Below are 24,000 nucleotides of genomic sequence, written 5' to 3' on the forward strand. Positions count from 1 at the left end.
GAGGGTGTGGCAATACCTCAAACTTCAGTTTCTCCATACCATCCTTAGTGTTCTGAGCAGTGTGACATTGTCTTGCAGCAAAAGGATTCTTTGAGACAGCAGTCCCCACTACTTGGATCGAATAGCTGGCTTTACATTGGTCTTGAGCAAGTCACAGTAACTTGTACTAGTGACTGGAGTACAACCCTCGGCATGTAGTGTTCGACAATAACTCGGGTGCACGAGTGGTTGCCCAGACAAGACAAAACCTTGTATTCTCCCGGAATCCAGGCACATCTAGGCAGGTAGTGCAAGTGCATTAAGAAGGGTGGAGACGACATTGAGAAATGACATCATCAGTTTTCTTACGGTTCGTTCTAATAAATCCCATTTTCTAACTTTAGCTTGACTCCAAGTCAAGTCAAGTTGGGGAGCATGCACTGATACAGTGCGTTGCAGCATCCACTACACAATGAAACAACTCGGGATCCCGTTTGGCAACCCCCCAGGCAGACACGTGGTCTAGTCCCACCCTCTGGAAATGACCCTCTATGTGCCGCAGCCAGGTGTTACGTGGGCGACCCCTTGGCCTGGTCCAGCCACTCAGGTCCCCAACAATGAGGATCTTATGAGCTGGATCACCCTCGGGGAAAAGCACCACATGGCTGTAGTGCCATAACTAATGCTCCCTCACAATGCAGGTAATGTGCCTCATTCGGGACTCCAAGAGCAACCACTCATTTGACACAAAGTCAAACCAACAGAACTCAAGGATTTTCCTGAGTGACACAGTACCAAAGGAGTCCAATCTTTGTCTCACTTCACTGGATAGCGTCCATGTCTCGCAACCATATAGCAAGAGAGGAAGCACCAGGACTCAAAAGACTTGGACCTTCATCCCTTTGCATAGATAATTGGAGTGCCACACACCCCTTTCCAGTGACCTCATGACTCCCTATGCTCTTCCAATCCGTCTACTGACTTCATAGGAAGAATCACCAGAGACATGAATGTCACTGCCAAGGTAAGTAAATCTCTCGACAAGGTTGACACTCCCTACACAAACAGACACACTGCTGATGGCTGTGCCCAAGAGGTCATTAAAGGCCTTGACTCCCCCTCATCAAAACTAAGGCAGCGTTGTACAGAAAAAGATTGCAGATTAAAACACTGAAAAACTTGGCCTGAATATTCCTAGATAACTTAAAAAATGGAAGAGAGAGAGAAGGAGATGAGAGATAAGATTTATGGATAACAGCAGTAAAACCCTGATATAGCGGGATTCTTGGCCACGGTGCCTTAAATAAATAGATAATTGAAAGCGGTGTGGCAAGGCTTGGGCCTGTGGGTGCAGCACTCTGCTGTTTGGTCACAGGGAGTTCAGAGGTAGCAAGTTGATGACCTGTTGCGCTTAACTCATGCACAGGTAGAAAAATGATCTTGCATATGGAGCCAGGGAAAGAAGTAAAAGAAAGAGAGGAAAAGAAATAGTGATAGAGACTGAAAGAAGAAGAAGACAAGTGTTAAAAGACTATTAAAAAGAGGTAGAATGGTGAGGAGCCTGTACAGTATGGATTGGAGGCAGGTGGTTGGGAGTATGCCTGAAGGGGAATGAGTGGGAGTCTTGCACTCAAGATGGAGGGGCTGAAGAAGAGGCAGTTCTTAGAATTACATGCAGCTCTTAAGATGCCAAAGGACTGGCTGAGGGAGACACAAGTAGGGTTCAGTGGGGTATCCTATCAGCTATGCTGATGACACACGGCTGTATTTATCAATAGAACCTGATGACCCCCATTCTCTTGATTCACTAACACAATGTCTAACCTGTATCTCAGAATGGATGAATAGTAACTTTCTCAAATTAAATAAAGAGAAAACCAAAATCTTAGTGATTGGCAATAATGGATACAATGAGGCTATTAGAAATAAACTTGATGCATTAGGATTAAAAGTCAAAATGGAGCTTAGGGGTAACCGTTGACTGTAATCTGAGTTTTAAATCGCATATTAATCAGATCACTAGGACAGCATTTTTTCACTTAAGAAACATAACAAAAGTTAGACCTCTTATATCATCGAAAGATGCAGAGAAATTAGTTCACGTGTTTGTTTTCAGTCGGCAAGATTACTGTAACGCACTCTTCTCAGGACTACCCAAAAAAGACATAAATCGTTTGCAATTAGTTCAGAATGCAGCTGCTAGAATCCTTACCAGGAAAAGAAAATCCGAACACATTTCTCCAGTTTTGATGTCACTACACTGGTTACCTGTGTCTTTCAGAATTGACTTTAAAATTCTGCTTATGGTTTATAAAGCCTTAAATAATCTCGCTCCATCTTATATATCGGAATGTCTGACGTCTTATATTCCAAATCGCAACCTCAGATCCTCAACCAAGTGTCTCCTTAGAATTCCAAGAGCAAAACTTAAAAGAAGTGGTGAGGCGGCCTTCTGCTGTTATGCACCTAAAATCTGGAATAGTCTGCCAGTAGGAATTCTCCAGGCTAATACAGTGGAGCACTTTAAAAAACTGCTGAAAACACATCATTTTAACATGGCCTTCTCATAACTTCACTGTAATTTAATCCAGATACTCTGTATATCCAATTCATTATAATAACTATTCATTCAAAATCTGTACTAACCCCTACTCTCTCTTCTGTTTCCTTTTCTGGTGTCCTTTTGGTGGTGGCTTGCGCCACCACCATCTACCCAAAGCACCATGATGTTCCAACAATGATGGATGGATTAAAAGCCAGAAGTCTGTATGACCATCACCATCAAATGACTCCGTGAGAACCCTAAATACAAAGAGGACTATTTCATTTATGTTAGGTAGAATGCCCAGAGGGGACTGGGTGGTCTCATGGCCTGGAACCCCTACAGATTTTATTTTTTTCTCCAGCCGTCTGGAGTTTTTTTTTGTTTTTTCTGTCCACCCTGGCCATCAGACTTTACTCCTTTCTATGTTAACTAATGTTGCCTAATCTTAGTTTTGTATTTTGTCTTTTATTTTTCTATTCTTCATTATGTAAAGCACTTTGAGCTACTTTTTGTATGAAAATGTGCTATAGAAATAAATGTTATTGTTGTTGTTGTTGTTATCCTGCAGATGCAGAGGGACTGGCAGTGAGAACCCAAACCTGGGATTAAGAGGTTGACTGAATCTGTTGCCAGGCGTTTCCTCTGCTTATCCCATCAGAACAAATGCAGTCAACTTGTCGTCAGGTGTCTCCTCTCGCTGCAGAGTCCTAATGGGATAAGCAGAGGAGATGGTGAATTTTAGAAGGAAGAACAGAACCCTGTGACTGTTTTAAGAGAAATGCCTCTGAATTTTAACCTCATTTTAATGGAATTATCTATTGAAATTTTTAACCTCCTCCTTTCACCTCATTTTTATGGATTATTTATTTATTCATTCATGAAGAGTTTAAGCACTGTGCTTATTGAAAACATTGTTTAAAATAAAAGCAAGTTTAATCAGCAGTTGAAAAAAGAACTTTCGCAGACTCAGTCCAAGAAATGCCAAGGAGACCAATATCTAAAGAATAGAAAATGTATAGGGATTCAGGAGAATAAAAGGTCTTGGAGATAAAGGTATACAATAAGGAGAAAATTCAAACAAAAGTATTCCAGCATCTGCAGTGCTGCTTTTATCTTTCTTGCCTCCGAGATCTCTGCTCCTCTCTCATGGTCTTATCTACTCTCCTCCTGACTGAAAGTTCACCAGCTTTATGGCCAGGAAGGGGGTTTTAAGAAGGGGCAGGACCAAATACAAATTCTGGAGTTTGGAATAGGGTAGGAGACCCTGTTGAAATCCTGTCATAACTACCCCGCAAGGCATCAATACTATTACAGACCCTGGCTGTCCCTCAAAGAGCCATTCCATTCCCCGGATACTTGGTCACCATATTTAGTAGTAGAAAGACAAGTACAGTGGTACCTCTGGTCACGACCGTAATTTATTCAAAAACTCTGGACGTGACCCAATTTTGGTTGCAACCCGAACGTAATTTCTCCATAAGATTGTATGTAAATACAATTAATCCGTTCCAGTATGTAAATATATATATTTTTTTAAGCACAAAAATAGTTAATTATACCATAGAATGCACAGTGTAATAGTAAACTAAATGTAAAAACATTGAATAATGCTGAGAAAACCTTGAACAACAGAGAAAACTAACATTGTAAGTTTGTGCTACACCCTTACGAATCGCTCGCTGTAAACACTTTTTTATGAGTTTTAAGCACAGGGAAAAAAAATGAAATGCCACTTCTCTTGCAAAACTTTTCAAACCATCCTCTACTGGCTTTAAATTCTTCACCTTCGCCACTCAAAGAAGGATTTTTTTTCAGCAAATCACCATGAATCTTCCTGGCTTTCCCGCATATGATTGCCTCGCTTACGCTATCCCCTGTAAGTTTCTTCTTGTTCAACCACACTAGCAACAGTTTTTCCACCTCTTCCAGCACTTGATGCCTCCGCTTGGTTAACATTACAACTCCTTTTGCAACATAGCTGCTTTGTTAGGCCCTGTATACACAAACAAAAGAAAATAGGAAACAGAGAATGGGAAATCATTGGAACGTGCGTAGGGAAACTGCCCGCCAGTGTTTTTGTTCGCCACCAGAGCATGTTGTCGTGAACAGATGCAAAATTTTGGCAAACTTTTTGATTGTAACCCGATTTATACATGTTCGGAAACGTTCGTGACCAGAGGATCTACTGCTATACATGAGCATGAGTTGGAGACCGATCGTTTGCCATGGGTTCTGTCATCAGTCATATTATGGGCTACGCAGACAATAGCCGCCCTGGACAAACTGAAGCCAATCTGGAGAGACAAATGGATCAGTCTTAAGGTCAAGTTGAGATTACTCATTTCAATCTTAGCATATGCATGAGAATCCTGGACCTTGACAGCAGAAGTGCAATGAAAAATTCAAGTGATGTAGATGCTACACAACTGTTCTGGTGGTTTTGTAATTCAACTGTGAACCAAAGATCGGATCCGTCATCCAACAACAATCAGGGAACTATGAAGCAGAAACGTGAGGTCAAGAGAGGCATGAAATCATGAAAAGTAAAAAAAACTAATAATGATAACATAAAATAAATGTGTCCACTGGTCTGTGCTATAAATTTGTTTACTGTATGATTCCAATAATTTTGATCATTTTAATAGTCAAAATCACCAAATCTGTGGATTTCCTGATTAAATACAGGGGAGAAACGTGATGTGCAGCACCGACAAGCCTCACCTCACCTCTGACTGCGCTCTCCCTCACACACTGGGTTGATGCATGTAATTGGCTCATGCCTGTTGCTCTGTGTCTGTATGTCGCCAATATAATGTTTGCAGACTTTCCACAGTCTGGCTAATATCTTTAATGAATGTGAGTGACATATTTAGTCTTGCTGATCGAACATATAACTGCAGTTAAAATGGCACAAGGTGAGGCAGACAGTACCGTGCCACCCTGAAGGGGGCAGATGTGAGCCCAAGAAGTGCTTAATGCTGCTGTTCTTCTACGCAGAGGCCACTAGCGCCAATAAGTTAGCGATATCAGAAAGTCAAGTGCACTGCAGCGGTCCGTTTATTTTTATTTTTTGTTCCAGCTGACTTCCAAAATGGAAGATTATGTACAGTATCTAAGGTTAAAAATTTCTCAAAACTGGACTTTCAGTCAAAACAGGAGGTGATAAATAATGCAAGACCAATACTGGAGCTACAAGGTTTACTGCAAACTAAGGGACAACTAAATAAAGTAAAATATTCTTTTGTTTTTCTTGTTATCCTTTTGGTGAACAGTCTGAATTAAATTTGATTAAGCATCAGAATTAAACGCTTTTAAAAATAACTAAATATTCCAATTAAGGTCAAAATTGAAATCTGTTTATATAGACCACTCTATATTTTCATTTGTACTGATGCACTCTCTCCGCTCTCTCTCGCTGCTATTCATGTGATGTTCTTTCTTATCCAAATATGTACCTTACCTATGTGTGTGTAAAGAATGCTGATGAGATATGAAACATAACCAGTAGTCAATGTGCATGCTGCCAATTGAATAGTCAATAAACTACACTTTTGGGTTCATATATTTGTAAATCTGACTCTGAAGGAGTCACCAGCCATGAACCTCACCGCACGTCACTGCTATGAAGACCTATTCACAATAGTAAAGATAAGGAAGCTTAAGTGGTATGGTCATGCCAAAAGATAAGACATCTTCTCCAAGTCAACATTCCAGGCAAAAAGTAGAAGAGACAGTCAAAGAAAAAAAAACACAATCTTGGAGTGGACTTAGATGATGTTTTCTAAATCGGTAAGTGTGGTGAAAACCGATTGCATCGAGCTCCCATTACCACACCTGGTCAAGAGACTAGAGAGACTGTTGCCAGCTAGGGTTTTCATTCCACATCCCCAAAGAAGGTCAGGTGAATTTGTGACTATAAACTAGTCCCATGTAACACCCAGCTTTTTACCCATAACTGCCAAGATAGGCTCTTGAACCTGCCTTTAATTTAGGTTAAACCATCTTGAGAATGCATGATTGTATTTGTAATAAACAGTGAAGTTGTCAAAAAGGTGATGTCATTGTTTGCTCCGACTCTTTGTGTCAAAGGAGCTGGGAGCACAGGAGATATCACTGCAAAGAGGGAAGTGTAAATTCTAGAAGCCTCGGAGCCTGTTCTGCTCTCCTTTCATGAAGGACCTGGCTGCACGTCAGTCTGAACGTTTCTAGGAGGAAGTCCAGCTGTGCCAGGAAACCCACCCAACCCAAGGAGGTTAAAAAAATTACAGTGTAGTAGTTTTCTGATCCTCTTACCCCAGGAACATATAAAAGACAATGGGAACATTGAACAGCCAGCTGTTCACAGACCACTGTCTAAGAAAATATCAGGGATTTTCTTTGTATTAAAAAATCAGTCTGTGGTGGACTGGTGCCCTGCCTGGGGTTTGCTTCCTGCCTTGCGTCCCGTGTTGGCTGGGATTGGCTCCAGCAGACCCCTGTGACCCTGTAGTTAGGATATAATGGGTTGGATAACGGATGGATGGATAAATAATCAGTTAAAGCTCTGGTTGAGTTGATGGTTCCCTTATTTTTACCAGTGTACCAAGGGAGCCCAGTACAGTTACCTTAAGCAGGATTCGATCTGAGCAGAGACATTATTGAAATGCATGAGTATTTAAAAGTCTTGAGCTTAAATAACTGAGAACTGTGAAAAAGTAAACATATCCAACACATAAAGAAAATTATTCATGGTTTCAAAATTTTGGATTGCCAATCTCTTTCTAGTGGTCACAGGGCCTGCTGTAAGATTACTTTTTCATTGTCTGAGCTCTGTTTCTACTTTTATGTCCTCTCCAAATTTGTAAAAGTTGACCAGGTTAAAAGAAAACAAAAAAGAAAAGAATGATTTCTCCATGATGAAGGCCCGATCAATACCTCTGCTCTCAAGTAATGGAAAAATGCATGTGAGATATTTGTATTCAGAGAAGCAGCAATGCCAGGTCAAATAACATTAAGTAACACAACAAGCCTCACAGTAAGAAATAAAGTTTGAAGAGTTTACTAACAGACAAGAAAGAGCTTGAAAGAAAATCCCAGGAGTACAGGGACAAACATTTTCTAGAATGAAAATTGCAATTCAAGAAGTGGAACATTTAAGCATTTGAAGAACAAATAACATAAAAAGAAAACTTTGTTATGAAAACAAATTCAAGAATTAGATTAAGTGAACAATGTTGAACTAATCAACGTCCCTAAGGTAATTTTATCGGCTACATCCCAGGTCAGTTGGTTTAAAAGGCTGCTGTGGCTGAAGATTATTTGTTCCAACCAGTTGCACAATCAGTGAGTCCTTTTGGTAAAATGCATTAAGGGGTCTGTGGCAACGTATATTGTGTTAGTACAACAATGCAGGAGGGATGTTAATGGTTTTAATTGGTAATTCTTTTTGGTGACGTCACATCCCACTTTTAGCTTGTATTGGTGTGGGGGTGCGCATGTGCTGGCATTAATTAATGATTGCTGGACTACAACAATCAGGTAACACCTGCTGAGCGTAAGTTTAGAGTTAGTAAATAGGGGTGAAAAGTAAAGAACCAAAAAGAGCAAATGCTGATGATTTTGATGAGCTCATGGCACTGGTTTGACTAGGGACTGTTCCACTGAGTGAGTGGAAGGTGTGGAAAGAGGGAGACAGAGAGAGATGTGGGGCTAAGATCACTAAAGCAACGATGGAGGTGATCATGGAAATGCTGGGGTGCCAATTGAGTTCAGCTTCCATAGCTACAAGGAGGTTCTGCTGAAACTTTATAACGCACTAGTGAGGCCTCATCTGGAGTACTGTGTGCAGTTTATATCTCCAGGCTACAAAACAACATAACAGCACTAGAAAAGGTCCAGAAAAGAGCAACTAGGCTGACTCAGAGCTACAGGGGAAAGATTAAAAGAGCTGAGACGGTTCAGTTTAAGTAAAAGGGGATTGAGAGGAGACATGCGTGAAGAGTTTAAAATTCTGAAGGGAATTCTTACAGTGGATTAAAATGGTGACTTTAAAATGAGTTCACCAAGAACATGGGAACACAGTTAGAAACTGGTAAAATTCACACAAACATTAGGAAGTTTTTCTTTACACAGAGAACCAGAGACACATGGAATAAATGACCAAGTAGTGTGGTAGACAGCAGGACCTTAGGGACCTTTAAAACTGGACACATTAAGTGGATAGGATTGGTGAGCTTTGTAGGGCTGAATGGCCTGTTCTTGTCTCGTCTTTCATTAGAACATTATAAACACCAAGGGCTCCAACCTTCCCTTAGTGTGTTTTTACAGAGCCCGTTTTTAAATGATTGTTTTACCTTTTGGGAAATTATTTATTGATTGATTTTATTCCATCTATTGTTAAAGATTTGGAACTGGCAGAAAAAGTGCAACATTTGTCACCACGGACTATAGTTTTTTTTTTTTTTTATAAATTGCTTTAGACAATGGGTGGATCTCTCTGGTGGTGTCTTAAACTGGTTTCAGGATTATTTAACAGCTAGAAAATTCTTTGTTAGTTTTGATGATTGTAGTTTGAAGGTCCATGATATTCTATATGGTGAACCGCGAGGATCTATTCTGGGCCTGCTGTTATTTTCAATCTACAGGCTCCCATTAAGTCAAAGTTAAAGTGAACTTTATTGTCATCTCAACCATATACAAGTATACAGATAGACGAAATTGCGAAGTTCAGGGTCCACAGTGTAACAACATGATGTGCAAATAATCGATTAAAAATAGAATTAAAATTTAAATTTAAAATTAAAACACAAACAAGACAAGACAAAGAAGTAGCAGCAATATTGAGGTGTAGTTAGCAATATGAACATTGATGCAATGTATGGTATTTGCAATCGATATATAAATTTAGTCAACAGATATGTAATATAATAAATAAATAATAGATATAGATAATACAGAAATTATCAGTGCCTGATAATAGTTGTTTAAGAAATGTGTAAACAATGAGAGGTCAGAATGTTTCACAGCAGAAGGATAACAAGAATGTCAAAACTCTTAAAGGTCAGTATGAGATTTTCAGTTCTTTTCTACCTGCACACTCATCTTTGCAGGACAGTGGCTTTCATGTGTAAAAGTTCTGTTTTTCGAGGTGGTTGAGGCCGTGTGGAAGATCCCAGGGGGCAGCCTGGTGTTAAGGAGTCTAACAGCTTGGGGGTAAAAACTCTCCTGCAGCCTGGCAGATCTAGCTCTGATGCTGCAGTATCTTCTCTTGGATGGCAGAAGTGTGAAAAGTCTACGTGAGGGGTTTAAGGGACTATCTGAAAACACAAGGTGAACTCCCACAGTTCTGAAGTTGACACATAGCTTTACTTATCTATACCACATGATGCTCCTGATACACTGGGCTTTTTCAGCCAATGCCTGTATATCTAAATGAGTGAGTAGAATCTTTCTCAAGCTAAATAAGGAAATAAATGGAAATTTTAGTCATTTGTAAAACTGATATAAGCAGGGTCTCAGAAAGGAAGTTATTTGTCAGAGCATTAAAAATCAAGGTGGAAGTAAAAAGATTGAGGTGTAGTCAAGGATTCTGACCTACACTTTAAATTGCACAATATAAAGATTACAAAGACTGCATTTCTTCATTTGAGGATCATTGCAAAATTGAGTTCTCTTATAACATTGCAAGATACTGAGAAATTATTTGACAGTTTTGTTTTTATTCAACTAGATTACTATAACGCACTCCTAACTGGACTACCTAAGTAAGACATCAATTGGTTGCAATTAATTTAAAGTGCAGCAGCAGGAAACTTAATAAGAAAACTAGAAGAATCTAAGCACATCTTATGAGTTTTAGTGCCTTTATACTGGTTGCTCGTGTCTTTTAGAATTCACTTTGAAATACTACTAATCTATATATATATAAAAGCCAAATACCACTGACTCACTCATCACGAAATCTCCCGAACCATGAGGATCTGGGACTTGAAATTTGGAATGTAGGTTACCCTTGGCCCATAAAATTAAAATTAAATTAAAAATTTCGTGGTCCAAGCGCGAAAGTTCTTATAATTTTTTGCACTCCATTTCTTTCTAGAATAAATTTCTTTAAAGTACATTAAACATATTTTCATTTTTCAGAAGAGTACAAGTTTTGTTTTGATATTTTCGAGTTTCCACAAAGGGTTTATAACTTGTCATTTATTTATCTTTTTAAAATAATTTAGTTAGGTTATTCCAAGGTATATTAAAGCAAATTTATTTTTTTTTGAGGATTTTGATTTTCATATTTTTTATTTTATTTTTCATACTTTCTTCACAAATTCTTCTAAGTTTATACCTCTTTAAATAAATCTGTAAAAATATGACTGAGAAATGAAGGATTTATATTTACGAAGTAATGGTCCCTCACCGTGTGGTGCGGATGAGTGGTGATGGCGCGTGCTTGTTCTCCTCGCTGGCCTACCTTGTGCACGCCACCGCCTCTCAGATGTGGGCTGACCATTGTTAGCCACGTCTCTAATAACTGACGGAGGTTCAAGCTGTACATCATGACACAGACCGGCAACCCCTACCGCACCAAGCCTCAGTACCTCTCCGAAATGTCCAGACCCACGACCTATGTATATTTTAGAGCCCATTTTTCCTGTTGCTATCCTGTAGCGAAGCACGGGTATTCAGCTATTGGTATAGATAGATAGATAGATAGATAGATAGATAGATAGATAGATAGATAGATAGATAGATAGATAGATAGATAGATAGATAGATAGATAGATAGATAGATAGATAGATACTTTATTAATCCCAGGGGGAAATTCACATATTCCAGCAGCAAAAATATTAAATTATACACGGAGCTGCTGAAAAGGCTGCCACTCTCGGCGTATATAAAGCTTTAAATACAATACAATACAATACAATTTATTTATTGTATAGCCCAAAATCACACAAGAAATGCCGCAATGGGCTTTATCAGGCCCTGCCTCTTGACAGCCCCCCAGCCTTGACTCTCTAAGAAGACAAGAAAAATGTCCCAAAAAAACTCTTGGAGGAAAAAATGGAAGAAACCTTGGGAAAGGCAGTTCAAAGAAAGACCCCTTTCTAGGTAGGTTGGGCGTGCAGTGGGTGTCAAAAAAGGGGGTCAATACAATACAATACAATTCAAAGAACAGAATACAAGTAATCTTCAATACAGTATAAAAATAAAAATTTTATAAGTATGGAGCAGAATTTAACAGTAGATGATATCACATAATATGATTTGGATTTGTTTAGAGTTCTGGAGACCTCAGCCATCAAGCTGCCTCCCCCATTTGGCCATTCCACAGGTGAAACAGCGCTGGGCCAGCCAATCCAATGAAAGGACCCTCAACCCCACAATTCCTGTGATCCTCCATCAAGGATGACTTTACCTTAGGCAGGCAAAACAACTTGGCAGGTGGGCAGTGGCACCAAGTGCCACATTTGAGTACTGAGAAGAGAAACAGAATAGGTGAGGGTTAGTAATAAATTAGAACTGTCATGTTACTTATGTTTTAGTGCTAATGACTAATAACAGAGATAGTATAGTATAGTATAGTTAATCAGCAGCTCTAGTCAGGATATGCTAAACTGAAGTAGTGAGTCTTCAGCCGGGATTTAAAAGTTGAGACCGAAAGGGCATCTCTTATAGTAGCAGGCAGACCAGTCCACAGTTTAGGGGCCCTGTAACTAAAAGCTCGACCTCCCATTGTTATTTTATTAATTCTTGGAATCATAAGCAGACCAGCATCTTGAGATCTTAATGTGCGCTCTGTTTTGTAAGTCATGACAAGTTCAGACAAATAAGCCAGACCTTGGCCATTTAATGCTTTATATGATAAAAGGAGGATTTTGAAAACTGCCCTAAACTTAACCAGGAGCCAGTGTAAGGATTTAAGAACTGGAGTTATGTGTTCGTATTTGCTTGTTCTTGTAATAATTCTTGCAGCAGCATTTTGGATTAACTGGAGGCTGTATAAAGAACAGTTTGAACATACAGTGAACACCGCATTGCAGTAGTCAATCCTACTAAAGATAAATGCATGAATTAATTTCTCAGAATCCTGTTTATTTAGAAAGCACCTATATTTCCTAACATTTTTAAGATGGAAGAAAAATGTTTTGGACAACTTTGTAATATGCGCTTTAAATGACATGCTAGAGTCAAAGATAACTCCTAGATTGCGGGCTGATTCAGTAAAATTAATGGTGATTCCAACTGAGTTAAATGATGACAAAATATTGTTATGATCAGTGTCATTCCCTCCAACAATTAACATCTCTGTTTTATCGGTGTTTAAAGACAAGTAGTTCTCATCCATCCACTCCTTTAATTCACTAACGTAACTAATTAAAGACAGTTTTTTTAAATAATCTTGCTCCTTCCTATATGTTGGAGGTTCCTGTCCCTTTGAATTCCAGACTGTAACCTTAGATCTTCCAATAGTGGTCTGCTTATGTTTCCAAGAGCCATGTCAGAGATGAGCACGGGGAAAGATTTCATCAAGATATAAAGGTGATGGAAAACTGATATCGGGGAACATTCACTCCGACTGCTGTTGGTTCTTGCAAAGAGAGACGGATGTGCAGTACAAGCGCAAAAGCGAGTGCCTCCAACATTTTTGGGCAGGCTGACCTCACTTTTATATTGAGGTAAATTGACATAAATATACTTTAACGTGTCTCTGGTAGTTTTCACAAGTGGAAAAGAAAAGATGGCATAGAATAGACTGGGCAATCCGCAATGACATGCTGACAGACACAGCAGACCTAACAATGCATGAAAATGTGACATCAGATAATAGCTCTTATTTGCTTGATACAGAAATGCATCCAAGATTGTAACAAGATTATAGCTGGAAGAAACGATGCAACCTTGATGCAATACTTCAGAATAATCCTATGATTTAATTGAACTCGTAGGAATAAGAAATCAAAAAAGAGATTGCGTTAATATCTTTTTGGTTTCTCCTAGACAGCAATGAAATCAGAACGAAATATGATGGAGACATTTTTTTTTTGTCTCCTGCTTCTCAGTTTTTTTTTTCTGAATACGTTACCCTGATATTTTCACAAGGGTCTCCTTTTCAATTTCAGTGGAATTTCAAAGTCACAAAATGGGCTGAGATTTTCCAGTAGAGTCTTGACATTTCTTTTTTTTCAATTTCAAAGTATTTGCATTGTGTGCTCAGTAAAAGATGGTGAAATGCATGTATGCTAGGAATGAAACACTTTAGTATGATTACAAAGCTATAGTCCTTGCTTCTGAATAATACTATTAGTTGCTCTAATTTGTATTGGTGTTCACCAATTAGCTCATACTTGAGTATTCTGGGAAAAAAAGGCAGGCAGTATGGTATAGTGGTTAAGACTATGGATTTTAAAATCCTGAGGTTGTGGATTCAAATCCCACCACTGACACCTGTGTGATCCTGAGTAAGTCCCGTCATCTGCCTGTGCTGCAAATGGAAAAACAAAAGAAAGGTAACTGATTGTATCTCAGATGTTGTAAGTTACCTTAGATAAAGACATCAGTCCAATGAAAAAAATATAAAGTCTTGAAAGAGATTAAAACAAGATTAGAAATATTTCTCACAATATATAGCATGTTTATCAAACGAAATTCTCAACTTTGTCTCCTTTAACCTCAGTTATATCTCGTGTCACCTTTTTGTCTAAAGCTATTTCTCCTAAGGAATTTTAGGAGATAAATCTGTGACAAAGTTGATTCTTATATGAAACATAAATGAGAATCTCTGTGCAGTCTCACAAGCCATTAAAGATCAACCTTTGAGTGCTAAAAATTTCCAATGGGCAAATACCAAACATATCCTATAATAAGAGATACAAAGATAACACTGCAAAAGTGCACTGATAGTCACTTACTGCTGCTGCTATGTTAAAAGTCCCTGCTCTAAAGTACAACCAACCAACATACAGCAAGAACTGTATTAGCACAAAGATGGCCACTCTTTACATTAACTACAGTGTGTTACACAGTAATAATAATAATAATAATAATGCATTACATTTATATAGCGCTTTTCTCAGTACTCAAAGCGCTATCCACACAGGGAGAAACCGAACCCACAATCTTCCACAGTCTCCTTACTGCAAAGCAGCAGCACTACCACTGCACCACCTGTGAGGTAAGTACTGAACAAGCATAATTACACTGTTAGGATCTATTAATCTGTAAACTGTAAACAACACTATATAAAAAACATTAAATGTATTACTGTAGACAAGAAAATAACTACTGTACAGTGCCTCAGAAAGTATTCAGACCCCTTCACTTTTTACACATTTTCTTATGTTGCAGCCTTGTGCTAAAATCATTTAAATTCATTTTTTTCCTCACAACTAACAACACTCAATACCCCAGAATGACAGAGTGAAAACAGGATTTTAATAATTTCTGCAAAGTTATTAAACATAAAAACATATTTGTAATAAAACATACTTACATACAGGGTAATGCATGTCTCAGGGATAAAATGCCACCAAGTTATCCATTCCTTCTGAACCTTTTCTTATTCTGTTTCCTCTTCATCTTTTCCCACTTCTGTTTGGGGTTGATGTGCTTGATCATCCTTCTCCATACAGTTTGGTCCTGCATCTCTTCGCCAGTGAAGACCTTTTCCTTCAGATTTTTTATTATATCCATCCACCTCCGCTTTGGCGTCCCTCACTTTCTCTTCCCCTGGACTTCCATTCCCATCATTCTTTTGAGCATACTGTATATTCATTGTTTCTTCTTATCACATGTCCATACCATGTCCATACCAATTCATCCTACTTTGCCATACTTTTGTCTCATTTCTTGATCTGTCCTTTTATGTAACTCCAAACATCCATCTCAACATTCTCATTTCTGCCACATCCATCTTCTCCTGTGCTCCCTTTACTGCCCAACATGTCTCAACTCCATCCATCATGGCTAATCTTACCACTTTCTTAAAAATCTAACTTTTACCTTCACCTTTATTCTTTGATCACACAATACTCCTGGCACCGTCTCCCAATTGTCCCATCCACAATGCACTCTCTGGGTTATCTCTGCATCTAATTTTCCATCTTGGGCTACCACTGATCCTAGATATTTAAATTTATCCACTCTTTTTTAGTAGCTCTAACAGCAGACTAACTTCTGAATTGTGATCATCACTGAACCTTATTTATTTGGTTTTATTCCTATATATCTTTAATTCCCTATCTTTCAAATCCCTTCTTCATGCTTCTAAATTCCTCTTCACTTCCTCCTTTATAGTGCTACACAACACAATGTCATCAGCAAAAAGCCTGCACAAGGGGAATTGATCTTTCATCTCACAAGTCAATCCCTCCATGACCAGATCAAAGAGGGAAGGCCTTCAAGAAGATTATTAGTGCAGACCTACTCGACCTGGGATCTTCTCTATTACCCCAACATTGCTTTTCACTCCCTCATGCATCTCCTGTACAATCCTCACAAGTCCTCCTTTATCTCTCTTTCACCTTCAGACTTCTTTATATGTCTTCTTCAAATCAATAAACACCACATGCAATCCTTTCTGTTTTTCTCAATGCTTCTCTATAAGGTTCTAAATGCAAAGACTGCATCAGTTGTTCCTCTCCTTGGCATAAAACCAAACTGCTCCTCCCCTGTGGTGGTCTCTTCTCTTGGCCTTCTTTTTAAAAACCTATTTATCTTCAGACCTTTATCTTCCAAAGCCATTCTCCATCCCTCCAGCTTCCTCTCTTCTGGTGGTTCACAACACAAAAAGCAGGGATCAGAAAAACAGCATTTATATGAAGTGCATATTCTAATAAGAAAATACAATTATCAGACATCAGAAAAGTATAGCTAATTGTTGTTATGACACTGAAAACTCATTCGTGTTGTAACCTTGGGTAAACGTTTGTCCTTCATTTCAGCATTAACATTAAAAAAAATGAATAATAATAATTGAAAAAAAAAAACTGTTTTATGAGCAATAATGCAATAGAACAACATTAACAATTGATACAAGGCCAAGAGATGTCAGAATGTTTCAGACGTATTAACAAGAACAATAATAAGAAGAATACGAATAATAGTAATAAAAATAATCAAAATAATATTACAATGCAATTTCTAGAGATTTATTTTAATTCACCACGGATATGACCTAACTGAAACAACTGAACAGGAAATGATACTTAATTACTTAAACAATGATCAGAGATGTAGGACTATGAGGCCTGCTGTGAAAATTACCCACATCTTTAATAAGAATGCATTTTTCATAAGATAATCATTCAGTCTTACATCTGTGAAAATGGTTGCTTTGCATGGATGAGGAAAAAGGAATTAAGCAGTGAATTATATCAGTAACATATAAATGAATACATGAATACGAGATCAAGTAATTGGGCTCTTTGGGCTTGCGCTTCAGAGGGGAATCAAGCATGTATGTCTTACGTTTTTACCACAAAAGTGTTTTGGTAGGAATATGCCAAAATAAAACCTCTGTAATGACTATAATGATTAAAAATTGTTCAGAATTGAATATGTAATTATAGTATGATAATAACACCTTTAGTATGAGAAGCTTTGAATGTAGTGATCAAAAGGGGTTCCTCTTGAAATTAATAAAAGTGAGCTGATGACGGTGTCCGGGAAATTTATATGCAATATTTCAAAGGGTAATGCATGTCTGAATAATATACAAATAACTGTGATGCAAAGAGGACTGCATATGTTATAATTCTGCATTTTTAAAAAATTAGCTTCTTTTTATGTCTTTTTTCCAGATATGAGTTTTTGAGGTGGTGCTTCAAACCAAATCAGACTTTATTTGATACATACAAATTATATATTTTAAAAAAGGAGACACAACAAAGTCAAAGAGTTGGGTCACCAACCCTTGGTGACCCCGTATAATCTTCAGGAACACAACAATGCAGCATGCAATAATTTGCCGAGACATCTTTCCAGATGTGAGTTCAGAACAGAACTGAGAACAAGATGGATGGTTCCCAAGTTATATAGTCACTCAATAGGAAGGGGAGGCTCCAAGTGGGCAGGGAGACGACGTGACGTCAGTGGTAGAGTGGCTGTCAGTCTTCTATTCTGCAAAGGCATTAGCACACAGTGCCAACCCATGGATAGGCAGGTAGGTAACATCACAAGAGCCCTTATTATATTGATTGCTGGATACTTTACTACTGGGATTCTACAGTATAGGTCTATACATATAAACTACTCCAAAAAATTAAAGGAACACTTTGAAAACACATCCAATCTCAATGGGAAAAAAATCCTGCTGGATATCTCTATTGATATGGAGTGATATGGTAATGTGTTAGGAACAAAAAGATGGCACATCATTTGATAGAAATGAAAATGATCAACCTACAGAGGGCTGAATTCAAAGACACCCAGAAAATCAACGTGAAGAAATGATGCTGCAGGCAGGCTCGTCCATTTTGCCGAAATTTCATTGCAGCAACTCCAAATCGTACTCAGTAGTTTGTATGCCCCCCACTTATGCTCCTAATGAGACAACGGATGGTGTCCTTGGGGATCTCCTCCCAGATCTAGACCCAGGGCATCACTGAGCTCCCAGACAGTTTGAGGTGCAACCTGATAGTGTCGGATGGACCAAAACATAATGTCTCAGAGGTGTTCTATTGGATTGAGGTCAGGCGAGTGAGCGTGGGGGCCAGTCAATGATATCCATTCCTTCATCCTCCAGGAACTGCCTACATACTCTTGCCTAATGATGCAGTACATTGTTGTGTACCAGGAGGAACCCATGAGCCACTGCACTAGCACAGGGTCTGACAATGGGTCCAAGGATTTCATCCCGATACCTAATGGCAGTCAAGGTGCCGTTGTCTAGCCTGTAGAGGTCTGTTGGTCCCTCCATGGATATGCCTCCCCAGACCATCACTGACCCATCACAAAACCGGTCATGCTGAACAATGTTACAGGCAGCATAACGTTCCCCATGGCTTCTCCAGACCCTTTCACATCTGTCACATGTGCTCAGGGTGAACCTGCGCTCATCTGTGAAAAGCACAGGGTGCCATTGGTGGACCTGCCAATTCTGGTATTCTATGGCAAATGCCAATCGAGCTCCATGGTGCCCACTAGAGGATGTCGGGCCCTCAGGCCACCCTCATGAAGTCTGTTTCTGATTGTTTGGTCAGAGACATTCACACCAGTGGCCTGGCTGCTGGAGATCATTTTGTCGGCTCTGCCAGTGCTCATCCTGTTTCTCCTTGCCCAAAGTGAGCAGATACCGGTTGGTCCTGCTGATCGGTTAAGGACCTTCTATGAGGGACACTGTCTAACTCTCCTAGAGTAACTGCCTGTCACCTGGAATCTCCTCCATGCCCTTGAGACTGTGCTGGAAGACACAGCAAACCATCTGGCAATGGCACATATTAATGAGCCATCCTGGAGAAGATGGACTACCTGTACAACCAAACTCTGTAGGGTACAGGTATCGCCTCATGCTACCAGTAGTGACACTGACCGTAGCCAAATGCAAAACTAATGAAAGAACAGATGAGGAGGGAAAAATGTCAGTGGCCTCCACCTGTTACACCATTCCTGTTTTGGGGGTCGTCTCATTGTTGCCCCTCTGTTGTTAATTTCATTAACACCAAAGCAGCAGAAACTGATTAACAACCCCTTCTGCAACTTAACTGACCATATCAATAGCGCAGAGGTTTCATTGACTTGATGCTATACTCCGATTAAAAAGTGTTCCTTTCATTTTTTTGAGCAGTATATAATAAATAATGAACTTTGTTAAAATTCATAAAATAATGTAAAGAAATGTATTAGAAAGCAATGGTTTTATTATCAACAATAACTGTCAAAAATGTTAAGAAACTGTTCTTTGCTTTATTTTCACCAGCAACACGACTGAAAGTCTCCAATGAATGAGAGTCCTTGAGGCATGGCACCACGAAGAGTACAGGCTCAGAATAATAATAATATAATAATAATAATACATTTTATTTATATAGCGCCTTTCCCATGCTCAAGGCACTTACAGAATATAATAAAGAATGGCAGCGTATACAGTATATAGCATTGTACAAACCAGATAAATAAATAAAGAAGATTAAGACAGTGAATTCTGAAAAAAAAGAAACAGACAAGATAATTGATGGTCTCGCACACACACACAGGTTACATTAGCATCTTGACAGAGAAGTAAACTGAGAGAAGGGTAATAAAGTCAAGTAGAGCTAAAAGCCTTCCTGAACAGATGAGTTTTGAGTTGTTTTTTTAAAAGAATTCATGGAGTCAGCTGACCTGATTAATTTTGGTAGGTCATTCCAGAGTCTGGGTGCTATACAGCTGAAGGCCCTGTCACCCATGGAGTGTAGATTAGTGAGGGGCACAACAAGATTGCCAGAATCAGAGGACCTTAGTGGGCGGGCAGGCACATAGTGATGGAGAAGGTCACTGATGTAGTTTGGCGCGAGGTTATTTAAGGCTTTGTAGGTTATTAGTAGGATTTTATATTCGATTCTGTAAGACACAGGGAGCCAGTGGAGACGGAGCAGGATGGGTGTGATGTGCTCGCTGCTGCTGGTTTGAGTAAGGACTCTTGCAGCTGAGTTTTGAATAAGCTGGAGCTGTGATATAAGATTAGAAGGGGCACCTGCCAGTAGGTAATTACAATAATCGATGCGGGATGTGATAAAAGCATGGACAAGTTTCTCAGCGTTAGAAAAGGAGAGGAAGGAGCGAACACGGGATAAGTTACAGAGGTGAAAGTAAGAAAGTTTCTTAATGTGATTTATGTGGGCGGAATAAGAGAGGGAGGAATCAAAAATGACACCAAGATTTTTTACAGCAGAGGCAGGTCTGATGAGATCACCGCCAAGATGGACTGGGAAGGAGCTCATTTTATTAAGTTGCATTTTAGTCCCAATTTGCAGGAGTTCAGTTTTATTGCAATTTAACTTTAAAGAGTTCTGCTCCATCCAGGTTTTAATTTCACTAAGGCAGGTTGTGAGCTGAGAAAGCTCTGATGAAGTTCCACTTTTAACATTGATTATCCAATTGATTATCACTTTCTTCCATCCATCCATCCATCCATCCATTTTCCAACCCGCTGAATCCGAACACAGGGTCACGGGGGTCTGCTGGAGCCAATCCCAGCCAACACAGGGCACAAGGCAGGAACCAATCCTGGGCAGGGTGCCAACCCACTGCAGGACACACACAAACACACCCACACACCAAGCACACACTAGGGCCAATTTAGAATCGCCAATCCACCTAACCTGCATGTCTTTGGACTGTGGGAGGAAACCGGAGCGCCCGGTGGAAACCCACGCAGACACGGGGAGAACATGCAAACTCCACGCAGGGAGGACCCGGGAAGTGAACCCAGGTCCCCAGGTGTCCCAACTGCGAGGCAGCAGCGCTACCCACTGCGCCACCGTGCCGCCCTATCACTTTCTTGATCAATGTTATTATCATCAAAATATCCATCTTAAAACAAAAAAATACTTAACATGGGCTATTTGCTCCCTCGATTTTTCTCCCTTTTTGTGCTATGGTGGATGCATGGACACCCACAGGGCAGGCAGGAAAAGCTTCTATAGATATCCACTAGATGGCAGCACTATTGTAGATAACTCAGATTTGGCAGCAAAGCTCAGCAACAAGCTGTCTGCGTCTGTGGTGGTCGTATACTGAGATATGAGTTATATCGTACGTCATGCTGAGGCAGTGTCAATGAAATACTATGACTTAACTCGTTTCTCGTGTATCTCCCATGTGCATGCGTATAACAACATACAGTACAATATGCAGTGAAATGCTAAGTTGCTCAACTCCTATGTCTATAACTTGACATAAATATAAAAGGACAATGACAATATATAACTTTGCACATTCACAAATCATTAGTAGAATAATAAATATGTAATAAATAATATTAATAACCAGTAATGGCACACTGCATGATAACGTGCAGTGAATACACTTGACTTGATGAGCATGCAAACTTCCTAGTTTTCATCCTCTTTCTCTGTACGTTTAGCATTCGTTTGCTCAGAGGTTGATGGGCTTGCTGCTTCTTGAGCGGCTCTTCCTCTCTCCACCCTAGCAGCCCGCTTCTTCTTTTCTTTCATCAGCATCTTTTCTCATTAAAACTGATTAAGTCAGTGTTTGTGTTGCAATTACTTGATGCATTTTCTTTAATTTTTCACTTAAGCTGGCACTTAATTCTTCAATCTGCCTCAAGAATGATTTAAGATATGAAGAGGTAGAGGAAGTGACGGCGAAGGTGGTAGGAATGTGAATGGTGCCCGTATGCATGTGTCTCATGACCGCCCTGCTGGCTGCTGCCGAGAGTTGATTCTACAATAAAATAAAATAAAACTAAGAAGAGGAATAACCTTGGAGGTCAATCATCACCCAGAAAGCAGATAGTAGACTTCACGTAGGATATGTGTACCAAATTTCAGGTCAATAGGTCAAACGGTTTGTGAGCTACAGGTGATTTAAAATCTTGGACAGACAAACGAACAGCCACAGTAGCATATTATATATAAAGACTATTATGATTATGAATACAATTGAGTATTATGTGAAGGGTGGAATGGAATAGTCTTCATAAAATTACTATTACATGTCCGAACCAACGCAATCTCGCCTCTCTGACTTTGTCTCCCAAGCGTCCAACTTGAGCTGACCCTCTAATGTCCTCATTTCTAATCCTGTCCATCCTCGTCACACCCAATGCAAATCTTAGCATCTTTATCTCTGCCACCTCCAGCTCTTTCTTCTGCTTTCTGGTCAGTGCCACCGTCTCCAACCCATATAACGTAGCTGGTCTCACTACCGTCCTGTAGACCTTCCCTTTCACTCTTACTGATACCCATCTGTCACAAATCACTCCTGACACTCTTCTCCATCCATTCCACCCTGCCTGCACTCTCTTTTTCACCTCTCTTCCACAATCCCCAATATTCTGTACTGATTTAAACTCATCCACCTTCACCAACTCTACTCCTTGCATGCTCATCATTCCACTGACCTCCCTCTCATTCAGAAACACATGTATTCTTAGCATTAGCAGTAATATTAGCATTAACATTTTACAAAAGAATAATAATGATAATAATAATAGTAATACATTTTATTTGTGTAGTTCTCAAGGTGCTTCACAGATTCTCAGAAAAAACAGCAGGGTATATGTAACATTGGATACAAATTCTATGTGCACTAGAGGGGCCCAACCCCACCTCGATGGCTCACTTTGCTCACTATTAGTCTCCAGGTATATTCCAACACGGTCAAAAGTCTGACCTTGAGATTTAGTTATAGTTACAGCAAATGCTAAAGCCATGGGAAACTATCGTTGATGCAAGATGAATGGTAGTCTGCTTAGCTGAAGTATCGCCAGTATCTAACTTAATACGTGGAGGGAACATGACTTCTCCTGCATGATCACCAGTCATGACTTTGCTGCCAATTGAATATTTATGCAGTTTTACAATTTGTAAGCGTGTGTCATTACATAGGCTTTACTTCTCGACTTCTAACACTCACTTGAACTGCTACTGTTCTTAGGGGAGTGGATGTATATAAGGTATTTTGTTTGACGTATGCACGTTAAATTGGTTGTATTGACATGAGAGTATCGCTGTATTACATTTACTTATTTGTTTGACACCTATGTCGAAATCGACTTACAACACTTATGATACAATTATTTACATTACTTTTGGTTTTCCAATTGGAGCACAGGCAGGTCAAGTGACTTGCTCATGATCACATGGTGTCAGTAGTGGGTTTTGAACCAACAACCTCAGGGTTTGAAGTCCAAAGCCTTAACTCCTCACAGGTGGCGCAGTGGTAGTGCTGCTGCTTTGCAGTAAGGAGACCGTGGGAGATTGTGGGTTCGCTTCCCGGTTCCTCCCTGTGTGGATAGCGCTTTGAGTACTGAGAAAAGCGCTATATAAATGTAATGAATTATTATTATTATTTATTATTACCACACTACCTTCTCCTAAAGAAGGTGAAAAAATTAATGACAGATAGATGTATACTATGCGACATATGGTTTAGAGGAAAAATTACCATGAAAATGTGAAACGATTTTGCTAATCTTTTTATATATAGAATAGATAGAATAGATAGAACACTGAAACAGATACAGGATATAGAAAGTATTAAATAGAATAAAAGACAATAAACCAGACTATCCATCCATCCATCCATCCATTTTCCAACCCGCTGAATCCGAACACAGGGTCACGGGGGTCTGCTGGAGCCAATCCCAGCCAACACAGGGCACAAGGCAGGAAACAATCCTGGGCAGGGTGCCAACCCACCGCAGTAAACCAGACTAAAATACTAAATTCAATACTAGAAGCAAAACTTGAACAAATAATATAATGTGTGATATAATACACACAAAAATTATTCTGAGCATCTGAACAGAGAGGGGATCTGAAAGAAGGGACAG

At 39.4% G+C, this 24,000-nt stretch overlaps 1 long non-coding RNA gene across 1 annotated transcript; it reads right to left on the reverse strand.

Annotated features, from left to right (window-relative positions):
* Window positions 1–2,973: 2,973 nt before the first annotated feature.
* On the reverse strand, window positions 2,974–22,489 carry LOC127527937 (uncharacterized). Its single transcript, XR_007935122.1, has 2 exons — window positions 22,346–22,489; window positions 2,974–3,086 (listed from the first exon to the last, which is right to left on the reverse strand). It is a non-coding gene; the product is annotated as an uncharacterized LOC127527937 (long non-coding RNA).
* Between the last annotated feature and the right edge of the window lie 1,511 nt (window positions 22,490–24,000).

This window comes from Erpetoichthys calabaricus, chromosome 5 (assembly GCF_900747795.2).
Source record: "Erpetoichthys calabaricus chromosome 5, fErpCal1.3, whole genome shotgun sequence".
Lineage (NCBI taxonomy): Eukaryota > Metazoa > Chordata > Cladistia > Polypteriformes > Polypteridae > Erpetoichthys > Erpetoichthys calabaricus.